Source organism: Anser brachyrhynchus (genome assembly GCF_964034855.1).
Source record: "Anser brachyrhynchus genome assembly, chromosome: 8".
Taxonomy (NCBI): Eukaryota; Metazoa; Chordata; class Aves; order Anseriformes; family Anatidae; genus Anser; species Anser brachyrhynchus.
The window spans coordinates 4,417,018-4,429,150 of record NC_137702.1 but is presented as its reverse complement, the minus strand read 5'-3'; the positions used below and the strand labels follow the sequence as shown (position 1 = coordinate 4,429,150).

Genomic DNA, 12,133 nt, shown 5'->3' with positions numbered 1-12,133 from the left:
TCCTCCCACAGCTTCTCCCACTGGAGAAATGGGTTGAGCTGGAGGACACCAGAGCGTGTATCCTTACAATAAGTAGTACTGAAGATTACCTGGCATTTCTACAGTGAATGCAGGATTGAAAGCTTAGTCCATTCATCACAATTTAATTGCAAAAGTGTATAGCTGCTCATCAACGGCCTCAGCTTCACGAACGTCCTGAAAAAGGACTGGAGTAGGATGACTCTTTCAGTGCCTCCTTCCTTCCCAGCCCACTCCCAAGGACTATTCTAGCTGGAGCGGAAATGTTAGAATTACCGTGCTCTAAAACACAACAGTCACTACCACAACAATCAATAAAAAACTACCATGTCTACATGAACAGAAGCTTTGGATTAGAGAAACCTAAGAACAGAAGGATTTACCTCCCCTCCCCTCTGCATCCCGATGAACCCTTCCAAAACCTGACTGTAAACATTTTAATTCTCTGTCAGCTCGCTGGAGGAAATCATTACAGAGGCAAAATTAGACAGCACCGTGTTCCACTGCAATAAGCATCTGCCAGTCAAGCAAGCGTCACCCTGCCAGTCACCCCAAGCACCCCCACGCTCCCACCCGTGACAAGGGTGCTCGGAGCACTGCTGGAGCCGTCAGACCGATGCTGCACGTCAGCCAGTAAGTGGTATGGTATTTCAGGGGGTTATTTCTTACTTAGAGCAAACAGTCCTCTCTCTCTTCTCTGCTTCAGGCAGTTTATACATTGAATTCAATTTTAAGAGATACATGTTTGTTTACTAAAGCAAACAAAAAGCAGTAATGAAGTAAGAGCTGCAGCTAGAGTGAAGTAAGCAACCTGCTTGTCTTCCACTCCAAATTAATTTTTTAGTGCCAAATATTGACACTAGAAGGTAAGCAGCTTAGTTGCGTGTCTGCTCTTCACTCCTTCCAAGTACACCACAGAATTTGGTGTGAGATCGCTGAAGGATACGCACCGACCTCGTCTGTGCTTTCAGCATTACGTCCCACAGAAGCCATCTATACTTGTTGGGGTTCTTGGAAAAAAACCATCATTATCCAATAGCTAATACCACCAGCCTCAGATGGTATTTCTCTTTCATCTCTAGTTTTCCTTGCCTTCATCATCCTTCAGCTTCATCATCCTTCAGCCTCGTAACATCAGGCAGTAAACCACACACAGAAGAAAATGTACCGTGTAGCACAGCTCAGCACCAGAACAGAAACTGCGCTCTGCTTGAACGTATTTCCTTAACTAAGTAAAATAAATAAATAAATAAACTAATTTCCTATTAAAAATAAAGAAAAACCTTGAATAACCTGTTAAAAAAAATAATGATTTAATTCAGATCAAAGCCTCAGGTGTTTTGTGGTTGTTTTTTGCTGTTGCAGGTTTTTTAGATTTTTTGGCTGAGACTTACCAATCACATGAATATTTACAAGCAGTTTAATACCACAATTAAGAGGACACAGCCAGTTCAGCTCAGATTTGCCTAAATCCAACATAATGACTTCCCACAGAACTACCAAGTCTCCGACCGCGGAGCCGCAGCGTCGGAGGGTTATTTGCTCCAAGGACCTCTTTAATATGGCTGTATTGTAATACTGCAGTGCAAAAGCCTCTCCAGTCATAAAAAGAAATGTAGCTCAGAAACAACTTGTGGCCGCTGAATAAAAAAAAAAAAAAAAAAGCCCATTTGCTTCAATTTGCGCTCATTTAACACCGGCATTACCACAGCAGCTCGGCTAAAACCTCCCCCCCGAAGACCTACCTGGTCAGGATGCTCGGGCAGGGCAGCCCCATCCCCTCCTCCGAGGCGGCCGCTCTGGGAGCACGGCGTTGCAATTCGCAGCCCCAGCGAGCAGCCCCTCTCCAGCCCTCCCCCGTCTCACTTCGGAGCCGCGAGCTTTACTTTACCGCCGCCGAAGGCCATCGTCGCCCCCCGGGGAGCGGCAGGAGCCCGCTGCCCTCACGCCGGGTCTCGCCCCCGGCCCCCCGAGGCGGGCACGTCCCGCACCGCCCTGCCTCGCCAGCCCCCGGCTTCTGCCTGATCGGCCGCGAGCCCGCCTGGCTGGTCACCTGCCTGCCGAGGAGGCGCGGAGAAAATAAATAAAAAAAAGAGAGAGAGAAGGGCAGCGAAACACGTTTGGGCGTTGCGGGGCCGAGCCCAACGGGGGCGTGCGGGGTGCCGGGGCCGCCCGCAGCGGGGCGAGGGGCTGGCTCCCCCCCCCCCTCCGGGCTCCCCCCTGGGGTCCCCCCTCTCCTCCTCGTCCTCCTCGTCCTCCCCCGGCTCCTACCTGCAGCCGGCGCCGCTGCCCGCATGGCCCCGCTCAGCCCGGGCTGGCGGCGGGGGCTGCGCGGCGCGGCCCCCCCCCAGCGCTGCCGCTGTGGGCGCGGAGCGGGCCCGGCCCAGCAGCTCCGGGCCCGGCCCCCCGCAGCCCCCCCCCCCCCGTTACCGCATTGCCGCCAATAGCGGGGGAAAAACCAGCCTTCAGCCCCCTCCCCAGCCCGCCCCGCTCCTCCCCTCCGTCCTGTCACGGCCCCCAGGCGTGGGGGTCCCGCGGAGAGGCAGGGGTTCCCTCATGAAAGCCCCGTGGGGTATGGGGGGGCTGCTCCTGCCGCGCTAGGGTCGGGCCGGGGAAGGCGGCCGACAGCCCTGGTGGCTCAAACTTTCCTCCCTGATCGCAGCCCTGTTGTAGGGCTGTGCCCCAAGCTGCTCAGGCCCTCAGGTGACTGCAAAAAGCGGTATGCACGAAGCCCTCCTGCCAAAGGGATGGCACCTTCCCCAGGAAGGAGCGATTCCCCTGTGAGAAGCAAGCTGCTCGGCTCACAAACTGCAGAAGTGAGACAGTGATTTAAGTTTTTGTCTAATTCTGGGAGACTGAGCTCATAGCAGCTACAGCTCATACCCCTTCCTAGCAAGATCCTTACAGCATCTTGGGGCTCCTGTGCCCCACAGAGGAGCAGATACTAGCCATGATGGAGACAACAGTCACTGGATCCAGTGGCTACCAACACGTGCCTTGTGGCAAGGCGTTAACCTCCTGTCAGTGTGACCCCACACATTTGACTAAACCATTTTTCCTGGCCCCAATCTCTTACCAGCACTCCTGTGTCACGTCTTTATTACAGCGGTAATAGCTCTTCCTGCTTAATAGGCTGCTTTGATGCAAACCTGGAGCCATCCGACACTGCCTGCTTCAGACATTTTGTTATCCTTAACTGGTGGATGATAAAAGATGAATAAAGCTGTCAGATATCCTATTGATTATGTGATTGAGATGTACCCTGATTGCCCTTCTCATGTCGAGTTTCTTCCATTCTATTTCTTTTGTGGGGTTTGGGTGAGAACGGAAAGAGCAACCGTGCCTACAGAGCAGTGCTGAACTTGCAGTGGATCAGCCTGATCTGCTCCAGTCCCACTGTGTCCTTGTGAGGAATACAGTTCTTGGAAAAAAAAAAAATATATATATATATATATTTGTCAAATCTCAAGACCTGCATTCTTCTAGCATTATGGTGTCTCTGGCTCTGAGGCCCCTGCAGTTTTCTTAGCATCTTCTTGCCCATTTTGGGGGAAGTTTGGCAAGAAATCCATCAGGTTCACACCGCAGTTGCCTTAAGCCACAGCTGTGGTGCGTGGTTCAGGTGCGGAGTGGGATGTAAGAGAGCTGGGGTTCGCTTCCATCTCCAGTACGGGGCCTGCCTGCTTTTAGTGAAACTGCTGCATTATGAAGGTGGCTGTTGGTACAACCAACTCCATGAGCTCTGGGAAGCTCGACTGGCATATTGAGAGCCCAAGGATGCATGTCTGTACCAAGAGCGTCAAATATTCACGTGCCTATCTGCAATGCCATCCAAACAAAGAGAGAGAGAATCAGGAAATGTTTGTAAAAGATGACTGAGACAGATCTATATGCAAGTGAGATTAATTTCCATTCCTCAAACACAGATGTCTGAGCAAAAAGCCACGCGAGTGCCTCTGAATAAGAGCACCGGAGTGCTCGCGCAGAGCTGCCGGAGCTCCGGCGCCTCTGCGTCAGATGGGAGGCAGAGTGCCACCAACAGCTGGGCGAGCAAAGGAGCAAGCCCCGAGAGAGGGAGCAGGAGCGAAGATGCTGCAGTGCACAACTGCAGTGAGGGACCGATTATCCTCATCTCAGAGCAGGCAGAGTTTGAAATGGAAATGAGGGGAAGATTTCCCTGTCACACTACCCGGCAGCTAGAGTAAACGTTGCTCTAAGACAACAGGGAAGCAGGCAGCATGCAGCGTGGACTTTGTTTTGTTTAGCTGTTATGCAGCTCATCTCAGAGGTTCATTTAATTGCTACTCAAAATGTCCCATATGGTAATGAAACATTAAGAAAAAGCTATTTTTACCCTCACATCTTGACACTGATATTGAGGTCTTTCTGCTTGCAGGGACTTCAGCTTGTGTACTCAAAGCAGAGCAAATTATCAGGTCCTTGCACAGGTCTCATCCATATGGGCTTGGGAACAAAATATTGCCCGTGATGTTAGCAAAGGCCTCCAGAGATGGGAACTCAAAGGCCTCACATCCGAGCTGCAGAGGTCATACACTGCTTCCTTTTGCCATCAGGCATGGCCAAGAACGCCTGGGGTTACAGCGCCTACTCAACCCAAAATTCCCATGCGGAAACCAAGCCCACCTTCACTCATGTACTTAACCCTGAAAACTTCCAGACGTGTAACTGCCAGGCAAGGATGAACGCAAATGTCTAGGAAACTTTTGCTGCTGCCAAAAAAGAGAATTTTGACTTGCCCTGTCATCACCCTTCATCACATTCTGTTTTTTTTTTTCCTTCTTTCTATGACTTTCGGAAACTCCTGGCGTTCTCAGGCAAGACACTTCTGCTGCGCCTGACAAAAGAGCCCTCTGGTTGCTATTCCAGTCACGACAGAGCCACTTAATCAAATACATACCCAGGAATACCACAAGTCCCATACATATAGATAAATATTCCGACTTGTTATGTTGCAACGCTTTTACTTTGGCATTTGCTGTGTGTGGGCCTCATGGAGCTTGGTGCAGGAATCATTGCCTTAATTTACCACAAAGACACCAGAAGAGAGGTGGCTGCTGGCTGCCTAGTGGCGCTCTCTGGAAGCAGGTTAGGTAGCACACCTTGGAGTGATTTAGATCCTTAGCTGGATTCTTCCAAATAAGATCTTTCTTTCTAGAGGTTTCCTTTTGACCTCTGTTGTAAAAAATACCCTGTGTTCAACAATCAGAAGCGAGAGACTCTCCAAGTCCTTGGGTGCCTCTAACTGGCTCGCTGTGCCTTCTGTTCCTGCTACTGCCAGTGCTCCAAGTTCCCCCCATCCCCAAGCAGCTCATTTCTGGGTATTTCTCTTTTTATTGCTGGGAGTGGAATACTGAAAAAATAATTCAGTATTTTTATGCAGTAGCTACCTCCAAAAATACTATTTTCGAAGGTAAAAGTCAAGGAAGAACAATAAATAATAATTGCACTACTTCTTCCTTCTCATTACTCCAGATGATTGCTCTAGAGGAAAACACAGAAGATTTTATTTGAATGCCCCGTATTCCCTTTCTAAAGCATTTCAGAGATCAAACTTTAATAGTTTAAATACGACTTAAGAAAAATAAACTTTAAAATTGAGATTCACATTACCTAATATTATCTGCGGAGGAATTTATACCAGTAGCAATACTGTAGTCATCCAAGCAGGAAAAAGAAACAATGCATATTTCCCCAGTTACAAATAAACAGATTTTAAAAATTAACTACTTCCAGACTAGAGTTTATTGTCCTATTCATAAAAATGGAAAGATGGTGGCTAGAGGGGAAGTCATACTTAAAACTAATTTAATGATAAATTAGAGCAAAACATGCATAACACGTATGGATATTTTGCAGAAATAAAGATGCTAAATTCAGCCAAGAAATTATTTGCTGTGAATTATTCACTTGGTTCTGTCAGTTACTGAACCTTTATAAAGGTTCTGTGGAAAGCAGAAATAAAAAAAATCAAGCATATGCAGAGCAAAACAGCATCAAAAGTCAAAGAAGTCTCCAAGGGAGATGAACTTCAATGCCACAGTAGAGTAAACAAATGGAATTATTTACAATATAACGTTATCGTTTGCGATGATATTTTATTCATTATTTAATCACACACTGAGTCTCCCTCGCAGCCCGTGGTAGACTACATAGCCATTTTGTTCCGCCTTTCACCTGCCATGTACATATGGAAGCAATATAGTTTGTTTAACATTTGTGTGCGTTACGCATGCCACTGCCTCCTGCCCGTGTTTAAAACATACCCATTGCCCCCCACCTGCTTACTGGGGTACACAGACCTAAGGCTGCAAGGCATTCGTGGATGATGTGACCATTACACGACTCCACATCTCTTTGATCCCCCAATAGCCAGCAGGCGTGTCTCCCTGCAGAGCTCTTCCTCTTACCGAGCAGGATAACACCCTCACAGGGAATTCAAGTCAGGAGCCGGTGCGCTCGGCAGCACGTCCAAACCACACCACCCACCCCAGCACAGTGAGTGCAGGAAAACAGACTGACAGGGTTGCTGTTGTACAGGATGAGATTTTTGTCCCAGCACAGAATTAAGGAAAGTGGGCTCAAGATCATGAATTTTTGCTCTAACCGAGCCTTAGTTTCACTTTCTGTTGCTATTTCCACACACTCTCGTGTTGAAGATGCCCAACACTCACTCCAGCATTCCAGCCAAGTTTCAAGAATCCCGTGGCTTCACAATTTGCATAACCACGTGCACCAACCTAGTGCTGCGCTAAAGCACCTCTTCCCTTTATCCCCTAATTTGTGGGAAGAGCTGGGGGGACAGGAGGGCGGTTCTGTTCAGCAGTGCAAGTCAGACAAGGGAGGATTAGCATAATCCAACTGCTGCAGCTATTCAATTTCAAGACTAAGGATGATAAAACCATTTTTCCTAGTCAATCATTGTGACTGACTTGAGTCAGAAAAGGAGGGGGGGGGGGAGCAAATGATGGTATAAATTAATGAAATCAGTGGAATTATGTCAAGTGACACCATGAGAATGAGGCCTTGCGTTAGAAGCATCCTGCTATTGCTGAGAAGGAAGTCAACAAATTCTAAGAAACCATATAATTATGAGTTCCTCAAAGCACTTTATCCCATCAAGCACTATCTTACAAATACTAGATATTACTTGTATTAACACTTAAGGAAGTGAAGAGTGGCAAGGGTGCTTGAAACATTGCCAGGCACTCGGCAGAGCCAGGAACAGAAGGTGACATGCCACTGTACATCCTGACTGATGAAAGAGGTTACCCAGGAAAACAGGAGAAGAAGCAGAGTCGCTGGCTGAACCTGATCCAGGGTCTGCCGTCACTGCCAGTTCCATCTGTGAGTCACTACATGACTTTTGAGCTTCCTTCCTATTTTTTCTGCTGTTAGCGTGATCTCCCTACCAGTCCCCACCAGAACAATTACATGCTCTGTCTCCTTTCCTTTCTGTTGGCTTGTCTCACATAATAAAGGTGCTTGCATATATTAATTGTCTCAAAAAGCTAGGACCTTTGGATGGAGATTGCTGAAAATAAGGATTTGACACTGGAAGAATGAAGAAGCCTCACTAAACAAGCGCGAGCCTACAGGCTGGGAACAACCCCTTGCCGCATTACGGGGGATGCCACACTCAGTCTGACTTAGCTTCCCAAACTCATTTGCCCCTGGTACTGCATGCAGCCTAACGAAAACAGCATTAGCTTCAATTACCGTAGGTGATTTCTTAATAGCTGATTCACATTCTTCTAATAACCCATCCCCACCTTCCTCATCTAGGGTGTAGACGGAGCCAACTGAGACCTTAACGCAGGCTCTGACACTGACAAATGCCTCTTTTTGATCACTTCAGGTTGTGAGTCTATCCCATACGCATCAAAATCAAACACAAAGTACGGGAAGCATTAATTAAAGCATATCAAACGCAGACTTGACAAGACTATGATTTAAGTGTAAAACTGCCTGAAGAACTGTGATTCAATATTTTAGTTCATAACCCACTTTTTATATCATTGTATAGAACTGGAAGAAAGAGAACACTTCCCTCCCTCCACACCCTTCATGTTTTATTTTATCTTTCAACTCTTGCTGGCAAGACTGTCTCAGCATCATCTCTGAAAAAAGATATCATAAATTGCTCGGAGTTGAAAGAGAAGGAGAACTTGTAAACAAGTTACTTATTCTCATACTCTGTCCCCTAATTCCAAAGACAGAAAAAGCACCACACCTTTCAGAGGATGCAGTTTTCCTCCTCCAGCTCCAAGTCTGAGAATTGCTCCATGCAACACTTACGCAGGTACCCTTGCGATTCTTTATCTCTGCAGAAATCATCCTACATCGCAGAAATACTTACAGAAAGCACAGCTATTCCCAAAAAGCTGGCAGGCACAGGCAAGAAATTCATTACTTGCTGGCTAGGAATTCACTGACCTTAGGGAACAGAGAGGGCTGACTTACAAAAGGTTTACACTGGATGTTAATCTGCTGTGTACACAAACGCTTTGGACTGAAAGTCTTGAGACTAAAAACTCTTGTGATATTTCTGATACTCTCTGCTTAAAGTTCAGCTGGAACCTGAAACGCTAGGCGAACATGAAAACTACAAAGAATAAAACTTAAACAAACCTCTGAATCTAAATACATAGAGCTACCTAACATACATCACCTAACCTCCTGAACCTCGTGCAGGAGTCAGCCACGGGCAGCAAGAGAAAGACGTGGTCCAGCGGTGGTAATGGCCAGAACAGTAGCCCAGAAGTGATCCGAAGGGCTAGCACTCCATGCGGGCACACAATACATCCTGTACTAATTTGTTAAGTGCTTTGCAACCTATCTCCCATCCTTTAATGTCAGAAAGGCTCATTAGAATATTGAAAAGGCCAGTCAGGCCTGGCATTTGACACCGGTGGAGGTCTGGGAGATGACCTCCAAGTCAGAGCCTGCTGGGAGGATAATACTAAATTTCCTCTAGTACCTTGCCATTTCCTCTTCTCTGTTAATCCAGATACATCCTCTTTCTTCCTCTTGATTTCTGGCTAGGCTTTTTTCCTTTTTACACGTCTCCGTATTTAACACTTTTCTGTTTTTCATGTGTAAGAAAAAGAAAAAAAAAGTCTTTCTATCAACAGGAATTGATCGCTTGCACTTTTTGATAAGAAGAGTTGCTCTGAGTATCTTATGTTTCCACTTTAGTATCACTGGCATCCGCAACCACCTGCCATGTGATCCTTGGCACTGTGAATAAGAAGCAAAATTTTCCCCCGGAGTGGTAGGAACCTTCCCCGGAAACCTCCCCGATGTCTGCTGGAAATGCGGGGCTGGGACTTCGCAATCCTGTGCTGCGGTAGCCCCACTCTGAAGCCTTTGAATGTCTTCAGCTTTACACCGAGTTGACTACCAAGTTATCTCCAGTGTGCTGCTTCTCACTTGGATGTGACAAGGAATGAAATTTAATTCACAGCAGGATTATTAGTATTATTGAGTTGGCTACATGTGAAGGAGCACAAGTGTCACACCACTGCTCCCATACATCATTTCCCATTCTTTGCTATCTCATCCTAGGGTCTTCAGTCAGAACAGTCTCAGCATTCTTTATTATTGTCTTCAAGTTTGCTTCTGCTGACCCAGTTTAATTTTCATATTTGCATCTTCACATTACCCTGCATGCAAGTTATTGAAGTTTATGTGTGTCATTTATCTTATTCCTTCACCAAAAAAATGTGTACATTTAGAAATCTGATATCCATTACTCTTTTTGACAGATCATGGTACAGCTCGAAAATGCTCCACAAGACTTATCTGCATCAGCCACATTGATTTATCAGATTAATTTAACTTCTTTGAAGAGGCTTTCAGTAATAATCAGCTCTATTGTGTTCACAAAAATAATTCCAAATGCAAAAATGTTAATTTAGATCCAGGGTTCCGATTCAGCTTACTGTGAAGATGAGGACAGCTCCGAAGTTCAGTTCTGTTTGGCTTCCAAAACCTCAAAGTTCGGGGGACCTAAAGCAGAAGGCTACAGCAAACACTCCTCTTGACAAAACACAAGCAGCTTGTTCAGAGCTCTGCCCCGGTCTTCCCCCGCATTATCGTAAGGATAAAGCAACGTACAGGGAAAGCATTATTAAGATAAGATAGAAGAGACTAAAACAAAACTAGGAGATACTAGGACATTGCATGACCTACACAAATTATATTAGGAAGTGAGCGTTGTTATTTTTCAAAGTTTTCCCCCCTGTTCTCAGTCAGTGCCACCACCACTTGAAGGATGCCTCAGTGTTTTCCAAGCAAAAATGTGTCGGTTGATAATGAAGTGCTCTCCGAGTGACTTGTCCTAACGCAGGCAACATTAGCAGAACTACACCGGAATGTCTGCAGCTCCTGTCCTTTCAGGGATTTTCTAGCCCCCAGTGGGGAGAAAGGGCTCGGATGCTGTACTTGTTGCTATGGTAGCTGCTAAAACTGCTGCTCCCAAGAATGTTTGAATTGCTCTCTGTATTCAAAACATGCTTTGAAATAAGGTTAAAAATCAACAGTTATAGGACTATTAAAGAGTCAATTACTGACTTCTTTATGTTTAAAAAAAAAAAAAAAATTAGAAGAAGCACTTAATGTCCCGTCTGCATCTCAGCTGTGTTAATAGTAAATCACATGCAGTCTGTAAAGGTCTTTCAGAACAGAGATCTGAAGCAGCCCTTATAAATAATTTAATTTATTTATACAATTAGATTAGAATGCACTATACTTCTTTTTCTTGATAATTTCAGACATGAGTGCCTGCTACAAATGTGATCCCTGGCTGGAAACAAGCTTCCTATCAAACAATACTTGAAAAAAAAAATTGTACGAAAATAGATTTTGAGACATTGTGTGTATTTCTGGGTTTTAAGAGATACTTTTCCTAGCTTGCCTCACTGCACACTTTGCACACTGGCTGCCGGACCAAAATGCTGCTCTGAGGCTCCAGATCTGCCACTTGCTCTTCCTAATCCTGCCGGCTGAACGCAAGCAGACTTTCCCCCGCCATCTCGACTCACTCTCCTGGAGTCATCGCGTGGTGTTTCAGAGGCAGGCTCCGTAGCCAGGCTGTCCTCGTGAGACCACACGTTGGACTGCACAATTCACAGCCGAAGGTGACGCTGGGTGTGGATGAGCCTTTGGATAGGCAGCCACCTCTCTCCGCTTTTGCTGAAACATCTCTGAAGCATTTTTGTGCCTTCGTCGTGGTATTTCATTTCAATACTGTGACTGATAATTTCAAAGGAAATATTAAAATCGGCGTGCTAGCCCAGTCTGAGGGGCTGTCTGTCCACAATCCTGCCCACTTTAGCCAAGACCAACGCATGCAGTTTTGGGATCCAGCTGGAAAGGGAATGGCTGATGCTCAAATAAGACCTAGAGAGAGGGAGATGAACATGCAGGAAGGAGTTTTCCTCTGCAACTAGCCCCGCAGCACAGAGATAAAGAGGGCAGAGAGCAAAGCCTGTGCTGTTCAGGGAACAGCTTTGTATTGCAGTACTCTCAGAGGTTTTTGTCTGAATTAATAAACAATGCCCTAAGGGAAGGGGTTGGAAGAGGCTTTGGCAAGATGTTAGCCCGTCCTTAGTTGGGGAGACAAGCCAGCAGCCATACAGCGCTTACGGAATAATCTGCCCATAGGGAAGCTGCTTCTTAGCGCTCATTAGTCAGAGGTGGGGTTATACCCTCAAGCATGAAGCACAAATCTAGGAATTTTAAAAGCATTAGTAATAAGAAATCCACTATTAGCATTGTTTCAGCTCCTTTTAATTGACCATAATGCAAATATATTAGAAATGTCTAAAAGATACTTGAAAGGAATTCCAGAAAGCAGTCCTCTCTGCTGCTATCATTTCTAAATCTGTTACAATGCCCAAAGAAAATTAACTCACGTCTTAAATAATTCATGCATTTATTGGGTCAGAGGCTCTTTCAGACCTGATGCTCTGCCAATGGAAATGGCAGAGACACAAATGAGAATCCAGACAGAAGCATTAGCCGTAAAGTTTGAAACTGGATCCAATCCCAGGCTTCTTGATGCGGGATGTGTGCTGATGCAAAGCTTGTTTTC

The 12,133-nt window shown here is 46.0% G+C and overlaps 1 protein-coding gene across 12 annotated transcripts in view; it reads right to left on the bottom strand.

Annotated features, from left to right (window-relative positions):
• The window catches only part of DAB1 (DAB adaptor protein 1), a 438,430-nt gene that overhangs the window by 415,280 nt on the left and 11,017 nt on the right, over positions 1-12,133 (bottom strand). For 3 of the 12 annotated variants that reach the window (XM_080602679.1, XM_080602680.1, XM_080602652.1), the window contains exon 1: positions 1,764-2,199. The exons of 2 other annotated variants lie outside the window; for them this stretch is intronic. The gene's annotated coding sequence lies outside the window, so the exon portion shown is untranslated. Of the gene's footprint in view, positions 1-1,763; positions 2,203-2,289; positions 2,399-12,133 lie in introns of those variants that run through there. 7 more of the 12 variants (XR_013954380.1, XM_080602678.1, XM_080602651.1 and 4 more) reach the window with 7 other exon arrangements.